The sequence below is a fragment of the Myotis daubentonii genome, chromosome 8, assembly GCF_963259705.1.
Source record: "Myotis daubentonii chromosome 8, mMyoDau2.1, whole genome shotgun sequence".
Lineage (NCBI taxonomy): Eukaryota > Metazoa > Chordata > Mammalia > Chiroptera > Vespertilionidae > Myotis > Myotis daubentonii.
Window position 1 is genome coordinate 38,874,516 of NC_081847.1, and position 18,363 is coordinate 38,892,878.

Genomic DNA, 18,363 nt, shown 5'->3' on the forward strand with positions numbered 1-18,363 from the left:
GGGAGCAGGAAAAGCTTTGCAGAGGAGATGACATTTAAGCTGGGCCTTGAAGAAAGGGGAAATGTTAATACAGCATGAGCAGAGGCCTGGAGGCATAAGCAGTGCGTGGCAAGGTGTTTCATGTGGCCAGACTGAGGGTCTCAGGCTTCTGTGTACATTGGGTCTGGACCCCTAGATTCAGTTGTCTGGGGTAGAGCCCAGGGCTCTGCATTTTTAAAATTTAATTTACTAATCTTTTTTTTCTAATCACAGTTGATTTTCAATATTATTTTATATTAGTTTCATGTTCACAGCATAGTGATTAGATAATTATATAACTTAAAGTGATCCCATTGGTAAGTCTAGTACCCACCTGGCACTATACATAGCTATTACAGTACCAGAGGCCCAGTGCACAAAATTCATGCACTGGGGGCGGGGGCGGGTGCTTCAGCCCGGTCTGTGCCCTCTCGCAGTCCAGGAGCCCTCGGGGGAGTCCGACTGATGGCTTAGGCTGGAGGGAAAGGGCCTAAGCCGTCAGTTGAACCTCCTTAGTGCTGTTGTGGAGGCGGGAGAGGTTCCCACCACCGCCATTGCACTCATCAGCCATGAGCCCAGCTTCTGGCTGAGTGGTGCTCCTCCTGTGGGAGTGCACTGACAACCAGGGGGCAGCTCCTATGTTGAGCATCTGCCCCTTGGTGGTCAGTGCGGGTCATAGTGACCATTCAGCTGTTCAATCGATTTGCATATTTGCCTTTTATTATATAGGATTATTGACCATATTCCCTATCTGAACTTTACATCCCTGTGACTATTTTGTAACTACCAATTGTACTTTTAATCCCTTCACCTTTTTCACCCATTTCCCTAACCTTACCCTCTCCTCTGGCCACCATCAGTTCGTTCTCTGCATCTATGAGTCTGTTTCTGTTTTGTTCTTTAGATTTCAAGTATAAATGAAATCATATGCTATTTGTTTTTCTGTCTGACCTATTTCACGTAGCATAATACCCTCTAGGTCCATCCATGTTGTCACAAATGATAAGATTTCATTCTTTTTAGTACATATTCCATTATGTAAATGTACCACAGCTTTTTTATTCACTCATCTATTGATGGGCACTTGGGTCGCTTCCATAGCTTGTCTATTATAAATACTGCTGCAATGACATAAGGGTGCATATATCTTTTTGAATTAGTGTTCTGGGTTTCTTAGGATATATATACCCAGGAGTGGAATTGCTGGGTCATAGGCAGTTCCATTTTTAATTTTTTGTTTTTCCATAGTGGCTCCACCAGTGTGCATTCCCACCAACAGTGCACTAAGATTTCCTTTTCTCCAAATCCTTGCCAATACTTGTTTTGGTTGATTTATTGATGATAGCCATTCTGACAGGTGTGAGGTCATATCTCATTGTGGTTTTAATTTGCATTTCTCTGATGATTAGTCACATTGAGCATCTTTTTATATGTCTATCTGCCATCTGTATGTCTTTGGAGAAGTGCCTATTTAGGTCCTCTGCCCATTTTTTAAATTGAATTATTTGTCTTATTGGTGTTGAGCTATATGAGTTCTTGATACATTTTGGATATTAACCCCGATGGAATGTATCTTTGGTGAATATCTTTTCCCATTAAGTAGGTTATCTTTTCATGTTGTTGATGGTTTCCTTTGTTGCACAAAACCTTTTTAGTTTGATGTAGTCCAGAGTTCTTCATTTTTTACCAAGACCCCAGGTGGTTCTGATGTGGGTGAGGGATCATAGTCTGAGAAATCCAGGCCTAAGGCTTCATTGGCAGGAAATGTAGAAGATGGTTCTGGAACAACATATGAAGGCCAAGCTGTGTAGGGTGTCAAATGCTGTGCTAAAGAATTTGGACCTTTTTATTTCTCAGTGGAGATAGCCCCTAGGAGGCGTTCAAGCCCCAAAATAACAGTTTTGGAAGGAGAGCTTTGCCAGCAACCTGGAGGGGCCCTGGAGAGTGGAGCGGCCTATTACCAGGCTTTTACAGCTGATCAAACCCATGGTCCTGACAGCCTCCGCCAAGGTCAACCGAGGAAGTAGCAGGAACACTTGGGGGTGGATTTGAGAGAGCTCTGGAAGATGGGACCACAGATCCGAGGTCGGTGGGATGAGGGCCGTGGAGGAGGGGGAGATGTTGAGATCAAGCTGACCTTTCCAGGTGGGGGCCGTGAGGAGTGGTCAGATACTTTGGTTGGGCACAGGTTGGAGGAGGAACAACAAGCTCTGATTTGCATGAGGTGGGTTTTAGGACGCACAGGGCCTCCAGGAGAAGGTGGCTAACAAACAGTGGGTCCAGTCTAGGCCAAGGCACCGAGCAAGTGGGGAAACGGGGGGTGGAGCCTAGGAGAGCACCCATTTTCAAGGCAGGTGGAGGCAGAATGAGAACAAAAAAGTGGGCAAGCAGAGCCAAGTGGAAAAGCAGGCTGTCTGTTACCAATTTCCCATCTCCACTTTGCAGAGGGGGAAACTAGGGCCAAGACACGTCAACGGTTTGTTCTCTGTCACTGTGCTTACCGGGGTGAAGCTGAAATTTTGAACCCAAGCCTATTTGGCTCCGGCCCCCATATTCCTGTCTCTGCAGAGACTCCAGGAGGCAAACCCCATCCCCAGATACAAAGTCAACAGATTCCTAAGTTGGGGTGGGAAGGTGGAGCTGGGAGGGTGTAGCAAAAAGAACTTGCGAGAGGAAGGCAGTGGAGGACGTGTGGTAAGGGAGCACGTTTTTCTTTACCTCTTCCCCCCTCCCAGAATATTTTGAAGCAAATCCCAGACTTCATGTCATTTTACCCATAAACATTTCAGTATGTATCTCAAAAAGATACGGGCTCTTTCTTTAACACGGTCACAATACCATTATCACACTTAAAAAAAATCTAACAATAATTCCTATTAAGTCAATCTATTGAGGGCAATTTGACAAGAGCTCAGAACGGAAGCCGGCTGGCTTATCTTGAGCGGGTATTGTCACCAGGCCATGATAAGGAATTTAAATTTTCCCAAGATAATTACAGTGAAGGTGAACAGGGGATTGCAAAGGAAGGAGCTCTGAGAAGCTTGTCGGGGCCCTGGAAAGGAAATGTTATAAAAAAAAAAAAAAAAAGAAAGAAAGAAAAAAAAGCACTCTGAAAGGTTGGCAGAGTACAAAAGGAAAGAATCTTCTCCCCGACTTCCCTTTTCCTCGCCTCAGCTTTTAGTCATACTGTGACAGAGGAACCAGGGCTAAAACGAAACCAAAAAGATAAAAATAACACAATGAGCAGACGCTAAATGCAATAAAATGGATTTACGGGGCTCGTCTCCACCAAGGCTTTCCAGGCTGCTTATTTCATAGATAATGACTGTTCCGTGACTGCTGTTTAGACTGTTCGTTTCCTGGGGGGGAGTCCTGTATACTGATTATTAGCTGGGTTATTAACTAGACTCTGCCCTTCCATTGAGCATCAGGCAACCTGGTTCCTAGGCCCAGTTCCTCTACACACTTGTTTGTGACTGTGCTCAAGTTATTTCACCTCTCTGAGCTGATCTGCAGCATGAAAGTATTAGACTACACGATCTCAAAGTTCCCTTTGTTATGCCCAGATTTCAAGATCCCCAAGGAAACCACACCAGGGAACCAGCCAGTCCGATGCAAAAGCAGAGGGTCTCCTATACAAGCTCGCTTGGTCCCCCCCTTGCCTCCATTACTGGGTGCAAGAGAGAGCCCCGAATTCCAAGAGAACAAAGAATTTATAGGGCTTGGGGTCGGGGGTTGGGGCAGGGTGCAGCTAGGGTCTGGTTACATAAAGACAGGGGGGGTGGCCAGCATACTTTTGGCCTTGGGCTAGTTTCCCCCGCTTTCCCATTGGCCGAGATAAGGGCAGGCTGAGTAATTTATACACCCTGCAGCTTCCATCAGTCCTGCTCTGTCCTTTCACCTTCAGTTCTGAATTCTCTGCTTCAACGCACACCGAATGAAATGGTGCTTATCGCCTGGAGTTTCTACGGTGTGACCAGGATTTCGTTTGATGTGACCCTGTGTCTGCAGAATGCTTGGATAACCTCGATGAAGGATGCCATGGCGATAACCCACGTCTATTATGCAAGTTCATGCTTCAAAATCACCCTGGGTTGTACTTGGCTGAACCCCTGGAGGAAGTCCAAAGGCAGCTCCGTGTGAGCTCCCAGGAAACCAGCAGTGGATGGAGAGCAGATGGAAACTGCATGAGCCATTCCCAGATGGAGCAGGTTGCCTGAGGCCCAGGAAGCCAATTGTAGAAATAAGTTTAAATGACAGCCGAGCGTGTGTGTGTGTGTGTGTGTGTGTGTGTGTGTGTGTGTGTGTGTGTGTGTAATGGCAGGTAAAGGGGTTGATGGATGGCAACCAGGGATTTGGGGCTGAAATGGATGGGGGCTGTGAGAAGCTGTTGGATCACGTGTCCATATGTTGCTGGGATTCTGGGTCTTGGCCTGGGGTGCTGCATTCGAGTAGAATCTTAAGCACTGAGGTTGGAGGGGAGCCAGAGGAAGACACACAAGAATGTGAACCAGGAAAGGCAGGGGAGAAATAAAACATACCCCATCCAGGGCCAGATGAGAAGAGCAGCCCTTCCCACAAACCATGGCCCTGGCCCAGCTCCTCACGGTCACGGCAGGAAGGAGAGGACATGGTGACGCTCAGTTCCAGCTGCCCTGATTTCTTGTTTTTCTGTTTCTCCAACGTGCTCTGCTCTTTCCCATGATGGTGCTTTTTCTGGAGCTGTGCTCTCTGCCTGGAAGGCAACCCCCTTCTTCTGGTCAGCTTCTGCTCAGACCTCAGCTCAAACCTGCCACCTCCAGGAAGCCCTCCTTGGCCTCCCTAGCTAAGACATACCATTCCATGTTTAGGTCCTTATACAATTAAATATTTTGTAAAAATAGCACTCCTCACTGGCATAATTTTTATGTATTTATGTGACTCTTTTTAAATTTGTAATTTGAATTAACTTTAAGCTTTCAGAAAAGTTGCAAGAATAATACAAAAAACTCCCACACACTCTTTGCCCAGAATTCAACAATTGTTAACATTTTGTCACATTCTCTCTATATATACAGACATATATGTCATATAGTTTATGTAAGCATACATATATAGGTAATATAATACAATATAGGTATGTTATTTGGGGGGACTTATTTGAGAATAAGTTGCAGACATCTTTTTAGTTTATTTATATTTTTTAATTTATTTTTTTAATTCTCACCCAAGGGTATTCTTTCCATTGCTTCTATAGAAAGAGTGGAAGGAGGGAAGGAGAGGGAGAAAGAGGAGAGAGAGAGAGAGAGAGAAAGAGAGAGAGAGAGAGAGAGAGAGAGAGAGAGAGAGAGAGAGAGAGAGAGAGAGAGAAATGTGAGGGAGACACATTGATTGGCTGCCTCCTGAAAATGCCCTGGCTGGGGCCCCAGAACAAACTTTCAACTAAGGTACATGCCCTTGACCTGAAATCAAACCTGCAACCCTTCAGTGTGAGGGCCAGCACTATAACCACTGAGCACACTGGCCAGAGCAAGTTGCAGACATCTTGCTCCTTTATCCCTAAATACTTAACCATTGTTTCCAAAGAACAAGATCATTCACTTACATAACCACAGAACAATTAAACTGTATGACTCTTTGAGTAATGTCTGTCTCCTTTCACTTAAACACGGGTTCTATGAGAGCAGAGGCCACTCTTGTTCACTGCCCCATGTGTGCACCACCTAGCATAGTGTCTGGTAGATAGTTAGAGCGCTTACAAATACTTGTTGAAAGTACAAGAAATCCTGAATTTGGAGAGGCTTGTTATTAATGTTGCATTCTACCCTAGCTCCGAGCTTTCTCACTCAGCAGGCAGTGTGTATTGGATGGGGTTGGACGTTCAGATGTGTCTGCCTGCCTCCATTTCTGTGGGGAATCAGGATCCCGCTGCAGTAAATTATAGTGCCTGAAGATTTGCCTTCTGTCATTTTCAAATCCTTCCCAGCCAGCTCTGCCAGTCTTGACTAGCAGCTGTCTTTTTCTGGCTCAGTAGCACCTGTTGGTCATCACACCCAGTTAATTGGCCCCACAAGAGATTTCTGGCAAAGACAGCTGGAATGCTGGCCAATCTTCTCCTGCAGTTGCTTCTCTGAGGCACTGGCCTCTACCTTGGAAGCTGCCCTCTAAGCCCTTGGCCCAGCTGGTGCTTTGGGCTACCTTAGAACTCATCTTTGGCCCTCTGTCAGGATGTTGTAGTTGCTTAATTAACAGAGGAGCTGATGGAGGGAATGGATGTGCTCAGGGAAAGTGGAATCTGAAGCTCACAGCTCACAGAATCCAGATTTGGAGAGGACTTTAGAGATAATTTGTGATGGTGGTTCTCCAAATATGGTCCCCAATTGCAGTGTCCACAAATCCTGGGAAGTTTTAAGAAATGCTGCACCTCAGACCTATTGAACCAGAATCTCTGGGATGGTCACAGCCATCTGTGTTTTAACTAGCACTCCAGGTGACTGGATACATGCTCAGGTTTGCAACCCTCAGCTCTAGGCGGATCCAGTTTTTAAGAGGCCACCTCAAGCTCCAGGAAGGTCACCCTGGTGCCTCCTCTCACACTCACTAGCACAGTGATGGTGAACCTTTTGAGCTCGGTGTGTCAGCATTTTGAAAAACCCTAACTTAACTCTGGTGCCGTGTCACATATAGAAATTTTTTGATATTTGCAACCATAGTAAAACAAAGACTTATATTTTTGATATTTGTTTTATATATTTAAATGCCATTTAACGAAGAAAAATCAACCAAAAAAAATGAGTTCGCGTGTCACCTCTGACACGTGTGTCATAGGTTCACCATCACTGCACTAGCACCTTCTCAGTTCGTTACTGCCTATCAGCAGCTTGCTGTTTTTTTTTTCTTTTCTAATGTTTTCAGGGTCATAAATAAGCTTATCACAGGCGATTGCATTACCATGGCAACTGGACAGCTGCCTAGAAAAAAAGCAGGTAGCACAATTGCCTTGGGGTCTCAGTGGCACTAAAGTAATTGAGGATTTTCTCTCTGCCGGTCATTCTATCTATGCATGGCCTCTTGTCTTTCTTCTCTTTTTCTCTTCCTTTCTCCTCTCTTCTTCTCTGGCTCTTATTCCTCCTGTGTCTCATTAAGAACAACATGTGTTCTCATTGTTTCAGATTTTCCATGTGCTGCCAAATCTGGCCTCTTCTTTGAAACTAACAATAACACCACGAGGTGGGTGGATGTGAGCAGGTCTGTTTGACTGCATTTCTGTCCTCATCAAATGTTGTGTTAAAATTTTCTTGAACTAATTGACTTATCTTTCAAGAAGGTACACACACAGGGTGCAAAATTTAAAAGATACAATACGGCACACATTAAGAGTAAGTCTCCCTATGACCCTCAGTGTTTAGGACCCTCCGGGAGGGGGGTATTCTATTACCTATTTCATGTGCATCTTTCCTGAGATAGCCCAGGCATATATAAGCATGTTCCTTTATGTCCTTTCTCCTTTTAAAAATGTTTAAAAATATTTATTGTTGGGAGTATTACTGATGTCCCTTTTTTTCCTCCTATTGTCCCCCTTCACCTAGTTCCCACTCCACCCTAGGCCTTCACTACCATATTGTTTGTGTCATAGGTAATGCATATATGCATATACGTAAGATATTTGGTTAATTTCTTTCCACTCCCTCACCCCCTTCCCTCTGAGATTTTTCAGTCTGTCTTGTGTTTCCATGCCTCTGATTCTATTTTATTCATCAGTTTATTTTGTTCATTAGATTTCTTGTTTGATTATTTTGATTTTTAGATTCAATTGTTGATACATATGGATTTATTGCCATTTTATTGTTCATAGTTTTATCTTTTTCTCCTCCCCCCCCCCTTCTTCTTTGAGAATATCCTTCAACATTTCATGTAGTACTGGTTTGGTGGTGATGAACTCCTTTAGCTTTTTCTTATCTGTGAAGCTCTTTATCTGACCTTCAATTCTAAATGATAGCTTTGCTGGGTAGTGTAGTCTTAATTGTAGTTCTTGCTATTCATCACTTTGAAGATTTCTTGCCACTCCCTTCTGGCCTGCAAAGTTTCTGTTGAGAAATCAGCTGACAGTCATATGGGCACTCCCTTGTAGGCAACTAACTGCTTTTCTCTTACTGCTTTTAAGATTCTCTCTTTGTCTTTAACCCTTGGCATTTTAATTATGATATGTCTTGATGTTGGCTTCTTTGGGTTCGTCTTTTTTGAACCCAAAGGCACTGCAGGTGCACTCCTGTGTGGGCTGTGTGCACAGTCTTGTTGTAGTTGAGCCTTGATTGGCGTCATTAGGAGGAATTGACCTCCAGGCCAATTGGCTGTGAGGACCAGCTGCGTCTACAATGGAAGAGCTGCTATGTAGGAGACACTCCCATGGAGCAGGATTTGCTTCAGTGGGGCTTTGGTGCTCACTGAGTCTGCCCTTTGAGTGTGTTGTTTATGGATGTGTAGAGTTGTAACCTGGTATGGTCTGAAGCTGTCTACTGGGTCATTGGCTCTGGGGCCTCCTGGGAGGTGCAAAGTCAGTCACAGCCTGGGGCCACGCAGTAGGAACTACAGAGAGATCTGCAGTTGGCTGCTATTTGTATTGGGCTAGGAGGTGCCCAGGCAAGGCCCAGCTGTGAGGCAAGGCAGACTGGTGTTAGTGCTGGGTCTTGGGCCTTTTATTGATAGATTTAGGGAACACTGACTCCAGCTGCTGCTTGTTTAAGAGGTTTTAGCAGAGTCTGAAGTCTGAGCAAGGACAGGCTATTCATATGGAAAAGCAGCTGCACACAGATTGGAGGGGGCTGCAAATTGGATGGGACAGGGTCTCAGGGAATCACCAGGGTGGAGCAAACAGTGTGGGCCACGCTGATGGAACCTCAGATATGGCTTCCAGTCAGTTCTGCAATGAGGGAGGTCCCAGCACAGAAACAATGACCCCTGTGAGCACCTATATCTGGGAGAAAGCCGCACCTGAGGTCCTGCCCCAATGCCAGACAGTCCAGCTCCTCCCCATATGTCCCTGGATTCTCCCAAATCTGCCACCTAGTGCTGGAGCTCAGGGGAATCAAGAACCATGTAAGTTTATGTGTGGGCCCTTTAAGAGGAACACCTGGGACTCCTGCAGCCTCCGTGTCACTCAGCCACAATCCCCAATAGTTTTTGCAGCCTAAAGTTATGGGGACTTCTCTTCCCAGCTCTGGAACCATGGTCTGGGGGTCTGGGGCCCCCTGCTTTTCATGGGAGGCCTTGGATATATCCCTCCCAATTAAAAAAATGCCACATGTGGGTGTCGAACCAGCCCATTTTGAACCTTCACCCCTCCTACCAGTCTCCATGTGGTTTCTTCTTTACTTCTCTACTTGTAGGACTTCCATTCAGCTAGATTTCAGGTGGTTCTGAATGATGGTTGTTCTGTATTTTAGTTGTAATTTTGATGTGGTTGTGGGAGGTGGCAATTACTGGTATTTATCTATGCTGCCATCTTGGTTCTCTTAAATCTTTTCTCCTTTTTTATTCACACAATTGGCAGCATTCCATACCCAACACTCTGTACCTTGTCCTTTCACTCAATATGTCTTAGCAACCTTTCTCCAGCATTTAGAGTTGTCTCATGCTTTCTCATAGTTGCATATTCCATGGTGTTGATTTGCCATTATTTATTTAAGCAGTTCCTGTTGATAGATATTTGGGTTGCTTCATCTTTTGCTATTTTCATTCCCATTTTACAGCTGATAAAGCTGTAATTCAGAGAGGGAAGTGATATGTGCCAATATCCAAAGAGATGTTGGCATCCATAGACATTGCTACAAAATCTAAAAAAAAGGGGAGAGTTGACTGACCTCTGAATTACAGAAAAGAAAGGGCCATTTAGAGACCTGATTTCATCTCTCTCCCTACTAATATCTTATCTAGTTCAGTTAAATTCTGCTAACATTGCCTGACATGTAATTAAATAATTGTGGAAATATTTTAATATATTTTTATTGATTTCAGAGAGAAAGGGAAAGAGAGAGAGAGTTAGAAACATCAATGATGAGAGAGAATCATTGAGCAGCTGCCTCCTGCATACCCCATACTGGGAACTGAGCCCCCAACCTAGGCATATGTCCTAACTGGGAATTGAACTGTGACCTCCTGGTTTATAGGTCAATTCTCAACCACTGAGCCATGCCAAGCAGGCAATTGTGGAAATATTTTATATCTGCCTGCCCTGCTAGATGATAATCTATGTTAGGGCAGGGACCATGTTTTCCCAACTACTGCATCCCTAACAAATACTATTTTCCTAGCAAGTACTGAGTAACCTGGAGAGTTGTAACCTGGTATGGTCTGAAGCTGTCTACTGGTCATTAGGTGCGCAGTAAATACTTGTTCACTGAATGAATGGGCCAAAAGTGTGTGTGGTTAAGAAAATGGGCTTGGAGGCCTGGTTTTGAATCCTGACTCTAACACTTATTAGTTGTGTAATCCAAGGCCCAGCACTCAAATTCTCCATGCCTCAGTTTCCTTAGCTGTGAAATGGAAACGCTCCCTCAGGGTTGTTGGGAGGATGGAATCTATCACAGGGCCCTGAAAGACCCTATTTCCATATGATCACATTCTGAGCTACTGGGGTTGGGATACAAGAATGCAGGTCGGGAATCTATCACAATGAGGGCTCAGCCATTTCCCTTAGCTTCTTTCACTGTCATGTACTGCTGGGAAATTCTGATGGGGGAACTGTAAAATCTTCAAAGAGGAGGCAATTTGAGCTGGGCCCTGAAGCAGGAGTAAGATTCCAGCTTATGTGGCTAGGGCCACTTATGTGGCCAAAACTCCTTACTGAGTTCATTCAACTACAAAATGGAGATGATGACACCTAGTTTCTGTCTCCCTCTGGGGAGATGGTCCGGCTTAAACTCCCTCAGGAGGAAGATGCCACCCAGTTAAAAGACACCATTATTATTCAGCTGGAAAAGTGCCTTCACAAGACAAGTGAGCTAATCCCTGCCAAATATGATTCTGCTTGTGCTGTGTGTAATTGAATATTTAGTGTGGATTTTACCCAGGGAGCAAACTGCGCTGTTAGAGTCAAGTTTAATGGAGCACTTAATAAACGTGGAGGTAATTAATAGCATCCACATGCTGGATGCGTATAAAGTCTGTGCTGTTTCCACGACTAAAGCATTTCAGAGATAATGTTCTGGACTTCCTCCTCAGGAGGAACTGAAAGGGAAAGCCCTGGCCTGGGTCTTTGCTTCTGTTGTAATCTCCTCCTGGAGATTGACTATCACCTACTCTGGAAGGCCTCCGTGATTGCCAAAGGCAGAGTCTGATGCTCCTCCTGTGTTCTTATGTCACTCTGCACACACTTCCTTTGTAGAACTTCTTCTGTAATATAATATCCTATTGTATTAGTTTGTTTTTATGTGTCTCTCCCACCAAGGTCTAAGATCTTGTCCCCAGTAGGTACCTGATATACAGTAGGCATTCAATGAATGTCTGCTGAATACAGCTTTTCAGGTTTTAGAACTCTGGGAGATTTTGGGTATCAAGAACAGTTAGGGCATTTGGATTTTCCTGAGAAGGTCAGACCCTCTGTGGTGTTGACACGTAATCTAATTCCTGATGAGAATTCTGTTTGATGACCTTTCTAATGAGCCCAGTGTTGAAAGGTGAACCTTTCCTCCTCTGTAGCAGAATGGGCACTGTGTTTATAGACCCCTGACAATGGAATCCAACCCTGAGTCCACATCCTTAGAAAGCAAGAGAAGGACAGGCCTTGAACAATCAAAGTTGTTTATCTGCTGTGAGGTTCCTGGAGGCCCAGAGAAAGAGTCCAGAATATGATGAGTCTCCATTGCTGTTTGGGCTCTGCTGGCTCCAGGAGGAATGTGTCCCTGGCCTTTCGGGCACGTAGAAGTGTCCCTATTGCCTGGAGGAAGTCAGCCCCTTGTGTTGGTCCAGCATTCTTTGTTTCACCCCAGAGCTGAACCTAAGGCAGAGAAGGGGTTGATGGAACCACCCAAGATAAGATGTGGCCAAGATCCTGCCCTGAGAACCACCTGCTCTGAACAAGGCCTCAGACTCTGGGCTCACCACAGTTTCTGACTGAACCTTGCAGCTGGCATTCTGGCTTCCAGATTCAGAGTCTGGGGTGGGGGTTTCTGATTACACTCAGCATCCATCCTCTAGCAGGGATTGAAGAGAGGGTGTGTCTACCCATCCAACTTCCACAGTGGGCAAGGGGGCTGCCTCTTCCTGCTTCTTGGGGTTCCCACAAATGGGGACTCAGATGTTGGGCAGCCCAAGTGACCAAAACCAGCTTTCTCACCACTTTATGAAGTCCATATTCTCTTTCAGTACTCCTCCGAAGGGCCCCATCTCCTGGTCCCAGTTTGATGGGACACACAACAGTTATTGTACCTACATGTACCAGGCAGTGTGCTAAGTATTAGGACAAAGGCGATGAAGATTACATTCTACTGGGGGAGAGACTGATGATAAATAAGTAAGGAAACAAGATAATTATAGATGTGATGAAAGAAATGGGCAGGTAGCTGTGAAAGGAAGTAAGTATATAGAGTGAGTTTCTGTAACCTGAACCCCAAAACTTAGTCTTATAGCACTTTTACTTAGCTTGTGATTCTGTGAGTCAGGAATTTGGGAAAGGCTGGGGTGGGAGTTTATCTCTACTCCATGTGGTGTTGCTGAAGTGCCTGAGGCTGGAGAATCCACTTCCAAGATGGTTTATATTTTGCCCCAAATTTTGTAGTGAAAATTTTCAAATATATAAAATATTTGATAGAATTGTACAGGAAACACTATACCTACCACCCAGATTCTCCAATTAACAGTATATCATCTTTATCACACACCTGTGCATCAAGATGGCTTTTTCACTCCCAGATCAGATGTCTACTGCTTCTTGAATTCTCTTCCTCCCATGTGCTTTGGGCTTCTCACAGCTCAGTGATCTCAGGCTAGTCACTTGTTACATGGTGACTGACTTCCATGGTATGCTATTGGTGAAAGTAGGCCTGGGGTAGAAGAGCGTATGGGATGGATCTATCTTTAAAAAAATAATAATCAGCCCTGACTGGTTTGGCTCAGTGGATAGAGCGTCGGCCTGCGGACGCAAGGGCCCCAGGTTCAATTCCGGTCAAGTGCATGTACCTTGGTTGTGGGCACTTTCTCAGTAGGGGGTGTGCAGGAGGCAGATGATCGATGTTTCTCTCTCATCGATGTTTCTGGCTCTCTATCCCTCTCCCTTCCTCTCTGTGTAAAATCAATAAAATATATTTAAAAAATAAAATATATTTTTTAAAAAAATAATAATCAGCTAGAAAGGGTGATAAAGGAAGCTCTTTCTGAAAAGGTGGTATTTGAGCTAAGTTCTGAGGGATGAGAACAGCCTTTCTTGTGAAGATCCAGGAGAGAAGAGCATTCCAGGCAAAGAGACTGAGGAAGGCAAAGGCTCAGAGGTGGAAAAACAAATCTTTCTACTCTACTTTCCTTTTTCATATTCAAATCCCACTCGTCATCTGGGAACCACATCAAGCCACCTCCCTCATGAAGCCTTCCCAGATACCTCAGTCCTTGCTGATCTTTCCCTCTTCCTAGAGCACTCATGCCTGAATTGCTCATCTGACTTCCACCAGTTGGCTGGGGAGTGCAATGGTTACAGCCACAGCTTCTGTGAGGCCTTGGGGAAGTTGCTTACCTTCTCCAGCCCTAGGTTTCTTCACTTGTAAATGGGAATAATAATACCTGCAATATCGGATGGCTGTGGGGAAACTATTAACATATGTAAAGTGCTTGGCTCCTAGTGATTATTCAATAAATGGCAGCTACAATTAATAATTGCAAACTGGGTAACCTCATCATGTGTTAATCTAGTTTAGAATTTTTTTCAGAGCAGAGACCATGTCTTTTTCAATTTTTTCTCTTTCATAGGACAAACAGTGTGCCTCAAGTAGGTATGATGGATAGGAGCAAGCATTCCACAAAGCTCTCCATTGTGCTGTGGTGCTAATGGGGCCATGCATAGCTCAGAGATGAGCAAGACTCAGCTGGAACCCTTCAGAAGCTTGAGAAAGTAGCTGTGCCTGCAGCCGCCGCACTGAAGATCTTTCGCATTTGGATACGGAGAGTAACAGTTTTCAAAGCACCTGCACATCTGCATTAGTTTGCTAGGGCTGCAGTAACACAAAGTAGGTGGCTTACACAACAGATACTTATTTTCTCACAGTTCTGGAGGCCAGGAGTCTGAAATGAAGGCATGTGTCAGCACCTTCTGAGGGATGTGAGGAAAACTCTGTTCCATGGCTTTCCCCTAGCTTGTGGTGGTTTGCTGGCAATCTTTGGCATTCCTTAGTTTGTAGAAGCATCACCCTGATCTCTGTCTCCATTTTCATATGACATTCTCTCTACATGTGCATCTGTGACCAAATTCTCTTCTTTATTAAGGACACCAATTATATTGGATTAGGATCCACCCCAGTGACCTCATTTTAACTTGATTGCCTCTGTAAGTTCCCTATTTACATATGATCACATTCTGAGGTACTGGGATTGGGACTCCAACTTATCCTTTTTTGGGGACACAATTCAACACATAAAACATCACTATCTCCTATGACCCTCCTCACCTACACCCCACAGTTAACCACTTCTGGGCAAGTAGCAAGTCTTGTACTAAATATCTGTACCTTTCAGGCCTTCTTATGCTCCAAGCCTTTCCCACGGCCTTTCCACCTCCCACCATGCTCTTCTCTTTGCCTGGAAAACTCCTACTCATTCTTCATTTCTTAGCTTACATGTCACCTCCACAGGAGGCCTTTCCTGATTACACTCTCTTGATGGTATCTCCTCATGTCATTTATTCTCATGGTTTCCTCTCCCCCCGCTTCATGGTTCATTTGAACATATTTCTCTGTGTGATTGATTAATGGAGCTGTCAGACATTAACTCCTAGTCTGTAAGCACGGTGAGGGTGGGGACTCACCTACTCATCATTGTCTTCTCAGTTCCATAGCACGTGATCAAGAAATGAAACTCCATAAATATTTGTTGAATGAATGAATGAATGGATCCTCCATACCAACCTCACATAGTATGGGATTAGCGGATGTTGAGTGAATTATAATAATTTCTGTCTGTATCCTCCAAGAGAGAGTGAGCTCTTTTAGGGTAAGATTAGGTCTCTTTTGTTGTTAATCCTCACTGGAGGATATTTTTCCATTGATTTTTAGGGAGAGTGGAAGAGAGGGAAAGACAGAGAAACATTGATGTGAGAGAAACACACCAATTGGTTGCCTCCTGCACTAGCCCTGACCAGGGCCCAGGCCGGGGAGAAGCCTGCAACCAAGGTGCATGCCCTTGTCTGGAATTGAGCCTGCGACCCCTTGGTCCGCAGGGGACGGCTCTATCCACTGAGCCAAACCAGCTAGGGCATGTGATTAGGTCTTAATTCTTTTTTGAATCGTCAGCATCCAACCCCTCTCCTCCTTGATCTTCTATGAAGTAGTTATCTATGCTGCACAACAAATTACTCTGAAATTTAGGAGCTTAAAATAGTAGCATTTTTTTATTTCACAATTTCTCCGAGACAGGAATTCAAGTATGACTTTGCTGAGTGTTTCTGGCTCAATGCCTCTCGTGAGGTTATATTTTATGATTTTGGCAAGTCGTCGGAAGGTTTCACTGGGGCTGGAGGACCCACTCCCAAGGTCGCGCATACACACAGGGCTGGCAGGTTAGAGTTGGTTGCTTGCAGGAGGCTTCATTTATGGCCCATGGGAGCCTCTTTCTAGGGCTACTTGCTTGTCTTCACAACATGGATTCCCCGTGAGTGATCAAAAGAGAGCAGAGAGGAAGAGCAATGTCTTCTATGTGTTAATCTTGGAATTCATGCTCCATGATTTCCACCACATCCTATTGGTTATACTGGTCTGCTCTATTCAGTGTTGGAGGGGACTACACAAGGGCATGAATACTAGGAATCATGAATCATGGGGGTCCATGCTGGAGGCTGGTTACCACACACTACACTAGATCTCCTTTCCCCCTATTTACCCATACTCAGTCACAGAATCCTATTCTTTGGCTTTCAAATACTTATCACATTGTATGATTACATGTTCGTTTAATTATTTTAGTCTATCTCCCTCCACCAGATGTCAGCTCCATGAAGGTAGAGATTGCACCTGTTCTCTTCAGCACTGTAGCCCCGGTAACCAGCACAAGGCATAGAGTTGGTGCTCCGTGAATGTTCTGAACGCATTCTAATAATGTGGTTCTGTTAGAATGATAAGAACGTGCTTGTTTGTCTCCCCTCTGCATTGTAGGCTCCTAGCGCAGGGCCTGGCACAGAATTAAGGCTTCTCCAATAAACATCTATAAACGTTTGCTGACATGGGCTGAGTGATAGATTTGGAGAAGCGAGGGGGGTGGGGGAGGTCTCGATCTTGCTTCCCCAGGCCTGTCCCTCTGGCTCAAACCCACAGAGTCCGGACAAAAGTCTAACAAATCACCAGCCTTAGCAACGCGGGCGGAGCCGAGCCCGCTGGTTGCTAGGCGCGTCACTTCCGGGAACCGTGGTCGCGGAGAACCACTTCCGGGGCGAGGCGCCGGCGGCGCGGGAGGTGAGTGCGGCGGCACCGCTGGCGGCCCGGCGGGGCTTGGGGCGGGGCGGAGTCGCAGCGGCGGCGGGAGCGGGGTGTAGGCTGGGGCCCGCGGCTCTGCGGTCCCGGCGGCTCTGCTCCGCCGGTTTCGGTCTCTCCGCGCGCGGCCAGAGTAACTTCCCAGGGGCCGTTAGGAAGTTACTTGCGGAGGGAACTTGAGTTCCCGGGAGGCGGAGGCCTCGCCGGGCGCCGTCCCGGCCAGAACCCCGCGTTCCTCGGGGTTCTGACCGGACTTTTCCTCCGACCGGTGGAGCCAGGCTCCGGGGTTCGAGGCCCGAGGGCCCCGTGGTGCTGTGTGTAACCGCGGGCCATCTCTGGCTTCCTCGCTTGACCTGAGGATTAAATGAGATGGCGAATGCTAAGCAGTTGGTGAAGGTGCGCAGTTGCGTGTTGGGTGAATTCTTTTCAGAGCAACTGGGAAACGAGTATGTGAAACCTCACACTTTTTAAGTGGTGCAACAAATTCTAGTTTATTAATTACATTTTGCAGGATCCCTGGACCCCCGTTTCAGCCCTCTGGCTTCCAGTCTGACTGCTCTGGGAGATGACATTTTGCAAAACTTTAACCCACTTTGGAGCATTCTTGGGAATTTGTTGTAAGGGGATGATGGGTCTGGTTATACGCAGCCCATTGCTATGGGACAGGGACCAACTCATGATATTGATTTTTCTATTCCCTAGTCTGTTTCAGTTGACTTCTCAAAATAGAATTTTATTTTATTTTTTAAAATGAGGCATGCCTTTAAAAGAAAAAAATTTTTAAAATTGATTTCAGAGAGGAAGTGAGAGGGAGAGAGAGAGAGATAGAAACATCAATGATGAGAGAGAATCATTGATCGGCTACCTCCTGCACGCCCCACAATGGGGACAAACCTGGCAAATTCCCGTACCCTGAGCAACGCCTGTGGGCTAAGAACAGAATTTTAAAATCGCTTCATTAGAAGCCAAGAATCCCCTACCAACACACTTGGAATCTGGGTTTTTCAGTCTCAGAGAAGATTTTATTTCAATTTGCTAAGTCTGGAGAGCTATAAACGTCTCCGGGGTTATTTATTTTGAAATATTGACTTTTTCAGTAAACTTATTTTAGAGCAATTTTAGATTTACATAATTACATATTGTGAAGATACTACAGTGAGTTCCCATATGCCCCACACCCAACTCCCCTATTAAACATCTTACATTAGTAAAGTACATTTTTCACAATTAATGAACCAATATTAGTAAGTTATTAACTAAAGTCTATGCTTTATTCAGATTTGCTCAATTAGATTGGTGTTAGAAGCTATAGGGAGGACGGCCACAGAGATAAAGTCCATTCTCATCACAAGTACCCTCTGACGTTTCAGGGGTACCAAGGAAGGAGAAGTTAGGCCACGACCAGCCCTTCTCACAACCCACCATTAGTGACCAGTCCCAGCTCACTGGTCTACCATCCATTTAACATTTCTTTTTTCCTCCTATCACACCAAGGCCATGCTTTCCAGGTAGCTAGAACTTTTAGCCTTAATTTTTAGGTGATTAGCACTAGTTAAACAATTTTAAACAACAAGATACATATTTAAGTAAACACATTATCTAGAACCTAGGTTAAACTTAGGCATATCCTGGGTCTCCCAAATACTGAGTTGGCAAGGTAACTGGAGCCCTTTAAGATCAGTGTGAAACCAGTTTCTACCTG

General features: G+C 45.1%; 1 protein-coding gene across 6 annotated transcripts in view; it reads left to right on the forward strand.

Moving 5' to 3' along the window:
- Nucleotides 1-16,578: 16,578 nt before the first annotated feature.
- MANBAL (mannosidase beta like) overlaps nt 16,579-18,363 on the forward strand; it is a 32,303-nt gene continuing 30,518 nt past the window's right edge. For 3 of the 6 annotated variants that reach the window (XM_059706089.1, XM_059706091.1, XM_059706092.1), the window contains exon 1: nt 17,173-17,278. The gene's annotated coding sequence lies outside the window, so the exon portion shown is untranslated. Of the gene's footprint in view, nt 16,644-17,036; nt 17,058-17,172; nt 17,279-18,363 lie in introns of those variants that run through there. The other 3 variants (XM_059706090.1, XM_059706094.1, XM_059706093.1) reach the window with 3 other exon arrangements.